Raw genomic sequence first — 10128 nt, 5'->3', positions numbered from 1 at the left:
GATCCCAGGTCATCCCGACACTGGGGCCGGTGCTCTCACTCGCTGTGCCACCTGGCCGCCCCTAAGGTTTTGTTTTAATCTTCTTTTGAATTCTGACTATCTTAGACCATGGAACTAAATTTTCTTTGTCTTTTACACATAATTTCTGTTTTGAAGACTTGAGAGGTTGTAGGGATTGGAGAAAATCTCTAGTCCACTCTCTTGTTGTTCACATGACCAGGAATGATCATATCATGTTGAGAGAGTTTCAAGAATTTGCTCATGTGAGTGTTACTTAGCATTTGTTTTCTTGGTACATGTCACTGGCAGAATTATAGACTATTCCATTTTGAAGGGGTATGTACTTTTGAGGCTATCTCATTACAGTCTTTAACTACAAATTCCTATTTGGCTTTTTCAAGCTAATTCATGATTCTCCCTCAGAACTAGGTTCAGTCAAACTGGCTTTCTTGCTGTTTCTCACACGTGACACTCCCATCTCTCATCTCTGCGTCTCTCCCCCTTGCCAGTATTGAACTGTCTCCTTACCCCTGCCTCTTAGAATCTTTCCCTTTTTTCATTGTTTTTGTTGTTTTAATTTTAATGAAGTTTTTTTCCCTAGTTAGAAAAAAATGCACCATTTCCCCTTCCTGTCCTTGCCTCCATCTCCCTTCCCCCCACCATTTGAAAAAGAAAGAAAAACAAAACTCCTGTTAAAAAATGTATAATCAAGCAAAATAAATTTTTTGTGTTGGCTGTGTCCTTCTAGACTTCTTTCCCCCCCCCCCAAAAAAAAAAGTTCTAATTCTACATTCTGAACTCTGAGTCTTTTTACTTCTCTCTAAAGATTTTGATACCATGTTTCAGTGTTTCATCATTAATCCTTTAGAATTATGGTTGGTCATTATACTGATCAGAGGTCCTAAATTTTTGAAAGTTATTTTCTATATAATATATTGTTTTTATGTAAGTTATTCTACTAGTCCTACTCATTTCACTCTACATCATTTAATACAAATCTCAGATTTCTTTGAAACTATCCTCTTCATTGTTTCTTACAACACAATAGTATTTCATCATATTTATGTGCTGCAGCTTTTTTAGCTTTTCCTCATTTTGGGGGGGTACTCCCTCAATTCCCTGTTCTTTACAGTCTCAAAAAAGATCTATGAATGTTTTTGCCTTTTTTTTTTGGGAGGGGGTAAGGTAGGGCAATTGGGATTAAATGACTTGCCCAAGGTCACGTGGCTAGTTTTGTGTTAAGTATCTGAGGTCAAATTTGAACTCAGGTTCTCTTGACTCCAGGGCCAGTGCTCTATATTCACTGCGCCACCTAGCCGCCCCCTTTGAATGTTTTTTACATCCGTATTTAGAATTTGTTTTGCCTAGGAATAACCCCTTCTTTAATCTGCATTCCTTCTTATTCTCCCTTCACCCCTTCTCCTCCTGTTTACCTTTTGAATGTATTTCTCTTTGCATGTGTGTGTATGTATGTATATATTCTCTTTTTTACTAGTTTAGATGACAGCACTCCTTCCTTGTTTGCATAGATTTTTTACCTCAGTTATGTGAAGTAATTTCCCGTTCTCTTTTCTTTCTCTCAAATGTGTCTTCCTTTCCCTTTTCATTCTTCTTTTAAGATTTTCAAAACATAGTAGAACCACTCTAAGACCTGTTGTTTAATTAGACTTCCTCTGTGATCCTTGATAATAATAAGAGTTCATAGTGTTACATATGTATCATATGTAAATAACTTATTCTTATTTCATCCCTTATGCTTCTTCATGTTTACTTTTTCATATTTCTCTTGGCTTTTATGTTAGGGCTTCAGATTTTTATATAGCTGTGATCTTTTCATCAGAAATGCCTGGAAGTCCTCTTTTGTTAAAGATCCATTCCTCTGTAGGATTATATTTAGTTTTACTGGTTAAATTAATTCTTGGTTGTTAGAATTTTGCCTTCTGGAATATTGTTTTCCAAAGCCTTTGTATTTTTTTATTTGTGACTGCTGAATCATGCAAGATCGTAACTGGTTCCTTAGAACTTGAATTCTTGCTTGCTTGCTTTTTGAAGTTTTTTTTCTTTTACCTGAAAACTTGTCATTTTGTCCATCATGTTCCTATGAGTTTTCATTTTGAGGTTTCTTTCAGGAAGTGACCAGTGGATTTTTGATTAGCCTTTTGCTTTTAAGAGAGCTCTTGATCCATAAAGTCTACAGTCTATAAATTTCATCTCTCAATCTGTTTTCAAGGGCAGTTAATTGCTATAAGATAGTTTAAATTTTCTTCTTTTTAAAGTCTCTTTTACTTTGAGATTACTGAGATATTTAATACAATTAAGGAGTCGTTATCAGGGGTAGCTGCGTGTTACAGTGGATAGAGCACCATGCCTAGAATCAGGAAGAGTGTTTAGATTAATGGGAATGGGAGAATAAGGGAGGAATCCTGGGCAGAGGGGTAGGTTAAGTAACAGGAGGGCAAGGTAGCAGAGTAAAGTAGAGGAATCAGTAGGGATTGAAAATAAGAGCTACACACAAACATAAAATAAAGATAAGGAGTAGAATTTATTAGGAGGAAAAAGCAGGGGTAGTAATCATGATTTCAGATAAAGTTGAAGCTAAAAGAGATTTAATCAAAAGAGAAAAATATGGAAACTACACTATAATCATATTAATAACTAGGCAGTATAATTATGGAACTTTGCTGTGGTGTAGGAATTAACAAAATGGTAGTCTTAAAAAAATATGGAAAGATTGGGACTAATGAAAGAAGTTATCCACCCTTAGAGCAACAGAGGACAAATACAGTCTTACATAGATGCATATGAATTTTTATGTCTGTGAGTATGATTATAGATACCCGTGTGTGTGCATGTGCGCGTGTGCGCACACATTTAATTGTAGCCTTCTTGGTATGGGAGGAAGAAGGGGGGAAAAGAACAAAGTAAAAAGTGCACGACAGAGAACAAAAGAAAACTTAGAAGAAAGCAAAGACAGCTCTAAGCACAATGCTTAGTTTTTATTACATAGATTTTCTTGAAATGGAAATTTATTGTTGTATATTTTGAATCCTCGTGAATGTTCTGTGCTCATGGCAATGCTTTTTTTTTTCTTATTTTGTACTAAAGCTTTAATATTTGTTGCTTTTTCTTATTGTGTATTTAAGTTTTAGTATTTAATTTTAAAATTTAAAAAAAAAATTGAAAAAATTCATGGACCTCATGAAATCTCTGTAGCTTCTGGTTAGGATCCCCTATAATATTGTCGCAGCCTAGAACTCCTGTGGTAGGAATTTGAACCTCTACTCATTCACAACCATACCTTTGTCATGGTACCTTCAGAATTTACTAATTGGATACTAATAGGATTTTTTCTCCTAGTAGTGAAAACTCACTTGAGCATTGTATTAGGAAGATTTTTATTTCACTGTTTTTTCACTCTTAAAAGTGATTACTCTTTAATTTTGGGAGTAGTCAGACAGTTATTGGAAATCATCTAATTCAATTTCCCAGTTTCTGTAAAACCATCACTTTGATCATTTCTTTTAAAATAATGTTGCATTCATATACCATAATATCTTCCGTTCCTTTGACGCTATAGAAGGAAAGATCGTAAATACTTTTGAACATTTAGAACCTTTGTTCTTCTTTGCTATCTTTAGGGCTTAGGTCTAGTAATGATAACTTAGTAACCTAGGTTAAAGTATATCTGAGCAGTTCAGTGACCTTTGGCATAGGTTTGGATTGCATTGAAGATTGTCTAGACTACTTTATAGGTCCTCCAAACATGGTTCAGTATACTGTTAGACTCCAGCCTTCTCTCACCTTGGTCATTTTTCTTTTTTGTAGTTTTTGGCCATCTGATGGATGTGAGTTCCAACATCAGAGTTCCTTTAATTTGTATTTCTCATTATGAATGAAGAATTCTAAAGTAGTATATAGAAGATAGTATTTTTTGTATGGTGTGTATATATATATATATATATATACACACACACATAGTGAGAGAACATTAAAAACGTGTGGTATCCATGTTATAGAGCAGATACTTTCCTCACGAATTTTTTCCCTAAGAATATATTTTTATTCAATAAAAAAAAGTTGTCTTTTAAAAATAGATTGTTAATATTTTTAATGCCTTTTTTTAAGGCATTCTCCTCATTGGCTTTTTGAGCCCCTTTTGCCATTTGAGTCAGTCTGTTTTTTAAGGTGTTATTTTCTTCAGTCAGGTTGCTGACTTTCATTTCATAATTTTCTTGCATTGTTCTCATTTCTCTTCCCTATTTTTCCTCCACTTCTCTTATTTGGCTTTCAAAATCCTTCTTAAACTCCTCTGTGGCTTGTAACCAGCTTCTTCTTTTCTTGGAAGCTTCTGGTGCAGGAGTTCTGACATTGTTGTCTTCCTCCTGTTCCCTGCTTTGATCCTTTTTGTCCCTCCAAAAAGGAATCGAAAGTCAGACTGCTGTGCTTGCCTTGCTTCCCTCGCTTGCTCATGTTGCCACTCAATTACTTGACTTTTGAGCTTTTTGCCACAGTAGATCTTTGCTACCAGAGAGGGGAGCTTTGTCCCAAATAGCTGCGGTTTTCGCAGATGCTGGAGCTATTAGTTGAGTGCCCTTCTGATACCTCCACACGCTCTGGCAAACTGGTCAGGACCTCCACCCTAGACTGCAGTCCAGATCCAGGCAGCTTAAAGCAAGAGTGATTACCCCTCAGACTGGTGGCTTGGTTCCCCTACAATCTGCAGGCCAGGAGCTCTGAAGCAGCTATGTGGGTGGCTCAGCTGCTTCTCCGTCCGGGGGGTAAAGGCCTGACTGCGCTCCTGAACTCCCGGTTCACAAAGTCCACACTGCACTGACCTCTCACTTTGTCCTTAGCATCTATGGGTTGATAATTCTGGTAACTGCCACAGCTACTGGTGATCTGAAGTCCCTCCAGCCGGTGGCTGGTCAGGCCCACCCTAGGGCTAAAACCTCGGGCTCGGGAGCACTGGGCTGGCTGCTTACTGCTGGCCTGTGGGGCAGTCCTCAGTGGGAGGTTATCTTCTATGTGTCATTTTGTGGGTTCTGTAGCTCCAAATTTTGAGTCATCTTTTACATGAATTGGAGGAGGTGGGAGTGGAAGCCCCATGAAAGTCATGTTTCTACTCCGCCGTCTTGACTCCCTACATCCTAATTTTCACATTACATTACTCACTCCACACATCTAAGAATTTGCTAAATATCATAATTTTATTATTCCCAAATAGCTCTGGAATCATACATTTCTCTTCATTCTCATAGCTATCACTATATTTCAGGCCCTTAACTCTGCTGAACAGTTGTCATTGTTATATTTCCCTGTTTCTAAACTTACCTTCATTTCTTCTTCTTCCCATTTCCTCCATTTCCCATCTCTGTTCCTTACATTGACTCCCTTATGTCTATAATATTCTTCCTCCTTATCTGCCTCTTGGAATTACTTGATTTCCTTCAAATTTCAACTCAAAGCATTTTCTGATTCTGCCAGTGGATAGCACTGTCACTCCATAAACTAGCTTGTATTCATTTTGTATCTTGGGCATGTATTTCTGTATGCATGTGACTGTCTTCCCTGTTAAGAGTGTAAGAGCTTTGAGCCTAGGAACTATTTTATGTTTGTTTTTGTTTCCCTATATCTTATTTTAGTGACTGGTACTGTGGGAAATTAAATGTGTGTTGATTGATTCAAGTGGCTTAATATTTAAGGGAATTTCATGGTAAGTCCTTTAATAAGATGAATCATCATCTCCTGACTTTTGTGTTTATCTTTCTTTTTACCTATTACAAAAGTGAGAAGTACTCTGCACAAATAAAGATCATTGGCTGGGAACCAGGAAGAGTTCTTGGTAGCTATCTGGATGACATCTGGTTACTTCTAAGACCCTTTGCAGTCCTGAGATGATATAATTCTTTGACCTTTTCTGGTGTTGTCTTTTCCTTTATAAATAATTTGTGAAATGCATTTCCAAGCAGTGTACATTATTAAAGTGTTCTTATGCATGTTATATTGATCTAATATTGTAACTGTATATTTTCAGTATCTTTATGTACAGATGAATGTACAAAGCTGGCACCCTCCTATTGTGATATTGCAAACACTCAGTGAATTTGTTGTATATTTCTCTTTTCCCTTTGTCCCTTTCATAATATATGCTCTTCCGGAAGGTGGGAAAATACATTTCTTGACTGGCATGATTTTTAAAAAATATAACCAGTTTTAAAAGGAATACTGAAATGTTCCTTGGTGGTCTTATAATAGATTACCACTGTTTCTTACTGGATTACTTACTGGTACATTTATTCTCAATTTTGAGAAGATTCTAAGGAATTACATAGGAGAGATTTTAAAATTACGTAATTTATGAATCACTATTTTAAAAATATTTTTAGCACATATTTTGCATTAAAAAGTAATTAAGATCATATATTTAAGACTGGCAAAGAGTGTTAGAACTAATCCAGTCACCTCATTTGATAGATGCGACACCCCCGCCCAGAGAAGTTAAAACTGTTTGTCCAAAGTCAAATAGCTATAGTAAATAGCCTACCCGGTTTCAACTCACATCTGATCTAAGTTCTTAACTGACAGTCACTGAGAGTTTGTTCATGTCTCCTTTTTACCAGATCTCTTTAGAGAAGTTTTGGTATTGCTATGTTCTCAAATCTGTTAGGTCTAATCTTGGTCTTTATAGATTCCAGCCTTCATTTTTAATACATTCTTATGAATTGCTTTCTGTCCCTTGGATTTCCCCCTGCTTCCTGCCAAAGAACTCCCTTATAACAAAAAAAATTTTTAATGCAAAGAAAGGAAAAAGAGGAAAACCTTTAAGCAAAGCAGTTGATACATATAAGAAGAAGCCTATCATCACCCACTCCTGGGCTTTGTAGCTCTGAAGAGTGTAGTGAAATGTGTTCTCATAGCTCTTCTTTTTCATTGTAATATAATATTGTTTCAGTTTCAGTTATTTTCTGGTGGCAGTTCTTTCCATTTACATTGTTGTTATCATTGCATAGATTTTTTTCCTGGCTCCATTTTCATCATTTCATGTAAATCTTTATGTGTGGCATTTACTTTCATTTGTTTTGTTGCTGTTCTTGCATTTACATTGTTTTATTCATTTTGTATGTTTTCCTGATTTTGCTTGCCTCACTTCATTAGTTCATGTAAGTCTTTTATGGTTCTCTGTATTCATCATATTTTTTCTTACAGCATAGTAATATGCTATTACATTCATATAATAAAATTTATCTAGCCATTCTCTAGCTGATGGGTAACTCCTTGGTTTGTTTTTTAACTACAAAAAAATGCTACTGTAAATATTTTGTAGCATATATAATCTTTCATTTTGTCATTGATCTTGGGTTGTATACTTAGTGAAATTTCTGGGTCAGAGGATATAGGCACTTTCTGTGATACACAATTTTTTTCTTTTTTTTTTTTTTGAAAGAATTATCAATACACTTTATTCCATAGACCATTCATCTAATTTTCATTCAATTCAGTGATATTAGAATTAATTAATGGATGTGGTAATTGTTCCTGTCATCAATCTAGTTGACTAATTTCTTTTAATATAAGTTCCTTTTAAAAGAGCTCTTTTCAAATCAAGAATTTTTCAAAACAAATCAAGAAATTTGATACATAGCTTTCCACTTATTGCACAAGAGGCTGGCCTTGAGTAATTTTAAGACCCTGGTATTAGTGAAAGTGACTGAGTAAAGATACAGAGGGATTAATTTGGATTATAACAATGATATGCAGGCATTGTTCTTACTGGGAAGCTATTCTTCAGTAGTAACTACATTTTTGGTATTGTGGAATTGTTAATGCCATATATGTTCGCGTGTTTTGATTTCCAAATGTAAATGAAAACGTTAAACCCTGCATTATACTATGAGTCTTTAGAATTGGAGAAGACCTTAGGAGAGGCATCTAGTATAACTTAGGAAACCAGTAATCATGAACGTTCTTGCAGTTTTGATATGAGGGGGAGCCCACTCCCCCTTGAGGCAGTCTCTTCTACTTTTGGACAGCTCTAATTGTTAGAGAGATTTTCTTTATATCAGATTTAAATTTGCCTCTTTGAATTTTCTTGTTTCTGGTTCTGTACTTTGGGACCAAACAGAACAGGGATAACCACATTCGCAAGTAACAGTCCTTCAGTACTTGAGGACAGTTAGTTCTGCCGGCCAAATACTCACAGTTTTCAGTTATTCTTCATGTGATATTGATGTAAGGTCTTTGACCATTCTGGTTTGCTTCTTTCTAGAAGCTTTATAGCTTATTCTTTCCTAAACTCTTGACTTCCAAAATCTAATAAAAAACTATAGCTGTCTTTTGACCAAGTCATAGCACAAAGGGACTACTATCTTATTTCTGGAAGGCATGATGATCTTAGGATTCTCAGGTAGGTAGGTGTTGGTGCAATGGAATTACAGTTAGGAAGGCCAGAGTTACTCATGTCTAAGATCCTACTTACTAGCTGTGTGACCCCAGACAGGTCACATAGTCACTCTCAGTCTCAGTTTCCTTATCCATAAAATGGGGATGAAGACCTGTATCACAGGACCATCGAGAGGATCAGATAACAAATTAAAGCTTTGTAGCCTTTTTATTACCTATGTATTCCATTTGTTTCTCCTCTGCCTCCCTCTTTCTCTGATGGATTTACATCTATGAAAAATGTTTTGTTCCATCAAAAGCACAATATCTTGCCAATATCTGTCTTCCAACAGTTAAGTGTTTCCTATGCACGTCAGTTACATAAGATATAACAAGGAACTTGGTTCAACCTTTTAATTATTAATATCAGATGAAGTATAAAACAGGTCTAGCTTTTGCTGATATTATGGAGGATATTTAGTGAAGAGTACAAATGCAAGACACACTTTACCAGTGATGGCTTCCTTTAGATCAGAGGTGTCAAACTTGAAACAGCTGAACTAGATTAAAATATCATTGGGAAATGTTTAACAGAATAAACAGTGCAGCAAAGAATGTGAATTTTTGGTTATATGCAATCTAGAGCCATCTGGGGTTTATTTCTGCTGGAGTTTTGTATCCCTGTTCTAGATGCTCCTTTTCTTTTGATATGTACTGATTGCATCAAATCCAAAGAGAGTATTTAAAAGCATATAGCTCTCGAACATCTCTTTCATATGAAATGACCGTACCTTCTCAACACACTAATTAGTGCTGCAAAACCTCTGCTGCTTCTGACCTCCCCTGGCTCTTCTACCTCTAACCAGACTTTCCCTCTTCCCTCCTTCCTCCCTCCTGGTGGCTGTTTGATGATAGTTAGTGGATGATAAGGGAGACATGATTTTCCTCATTCGTCTTTTGCTGAGGACCTCTCTCCAATACCTCTTATCCCCATTTTGTATCTGCCTTCTTCCTCCCAATAGTTTGGAGCTAGGGAAAATACTTCTTCTGTGTCTCCTAGGAAAGGATTTTGTCATGGTGGTATTTGGGGAGGGAAAGGGGGATGTAGAGAGATGATAGTTAGGTCCTGTATTTGTGCTGGGACTTTAGTTGAAAAGATAGAAGAACTCATGTTAGTGAACATTTTGTCACTGACACCTTGTTGTAAATTATTGGATTTCATTGCAATTTTTGAGAAGGTACCATTATGTATTATTAGGTCCTTACAGGCTGCACTGGAGATCCAGTCATTATTTTAAGACATTTTCCTGTAATGTCAGGTTTTCTAGACAAAGGACTTAAAAATCAACTTTTGGAGCCTACTGTGTACTGTTTGTATATTAATTGCATAGTATGACAAAGGGAGAAGCAAAGTGGGAAAGAGGCTGCTGTTATTTAAATAAGTTTAATTCCCTGTCCTCCCCACGTCTTTCTTTGGCCTTTCTACTATTTTTCCTTGTCTGTAAGTTTATTCTTATCTCTAGGAAATCAGTCCTAACAGTTTAATGTCATGTTGATAGTGCTTTACTATGAGCTACAACAGCTCATAGTATTAATACAGCCCAGTAAACCTCTGCCCTACTTACTGAAGCCAGCCTCCCCACAATTGACCTCACTGACTGTCCCGTCAATTGGGTTGAATAATTTGTTTGATGGTTTAATTCTTCCTTCCTTCCTTCCTTCCTTCCTTCCTTCCTTCCTTCCTTCCTT

General features: G+C 36.3%; 1 protein-coding gene across 16 annotated transcripts in view; it reads left to right on the top strand.

Annotated features, from left to right (window-relative positions):
- The window catches only part of UBAP2 (ubiquitin associated protein 2), a 193308-nt gene that overhangs the window by 116194 nt on the left and 66986 nt on the right, over positions 1-10128 (top strand). The gene's annotated exons all lie outside the window — the stretch shown is intronic.

This window comes from Petaurus breviceps, unplaced genomic scaffold, assembly GCF_028583685.1.
Source record: "Petaurus breviceps papuanus isolate PSGF00001 unplaced genomic scaffold, PetGlider_PUasm1.0 183, whole genome shotgun sequence".
Classification (NCBI taxonomy): Eukaryota; Metazoa; Chordata; class Mammalia; order Diprotodontia; family Petauridae; genus Petaurus; species Petaurus breviceps.
The sequence above is the reverse complement of the archived record's forward strand: the minus strand, read 5'-3'. Positions and strand labels throughout refer to the sequence as shown.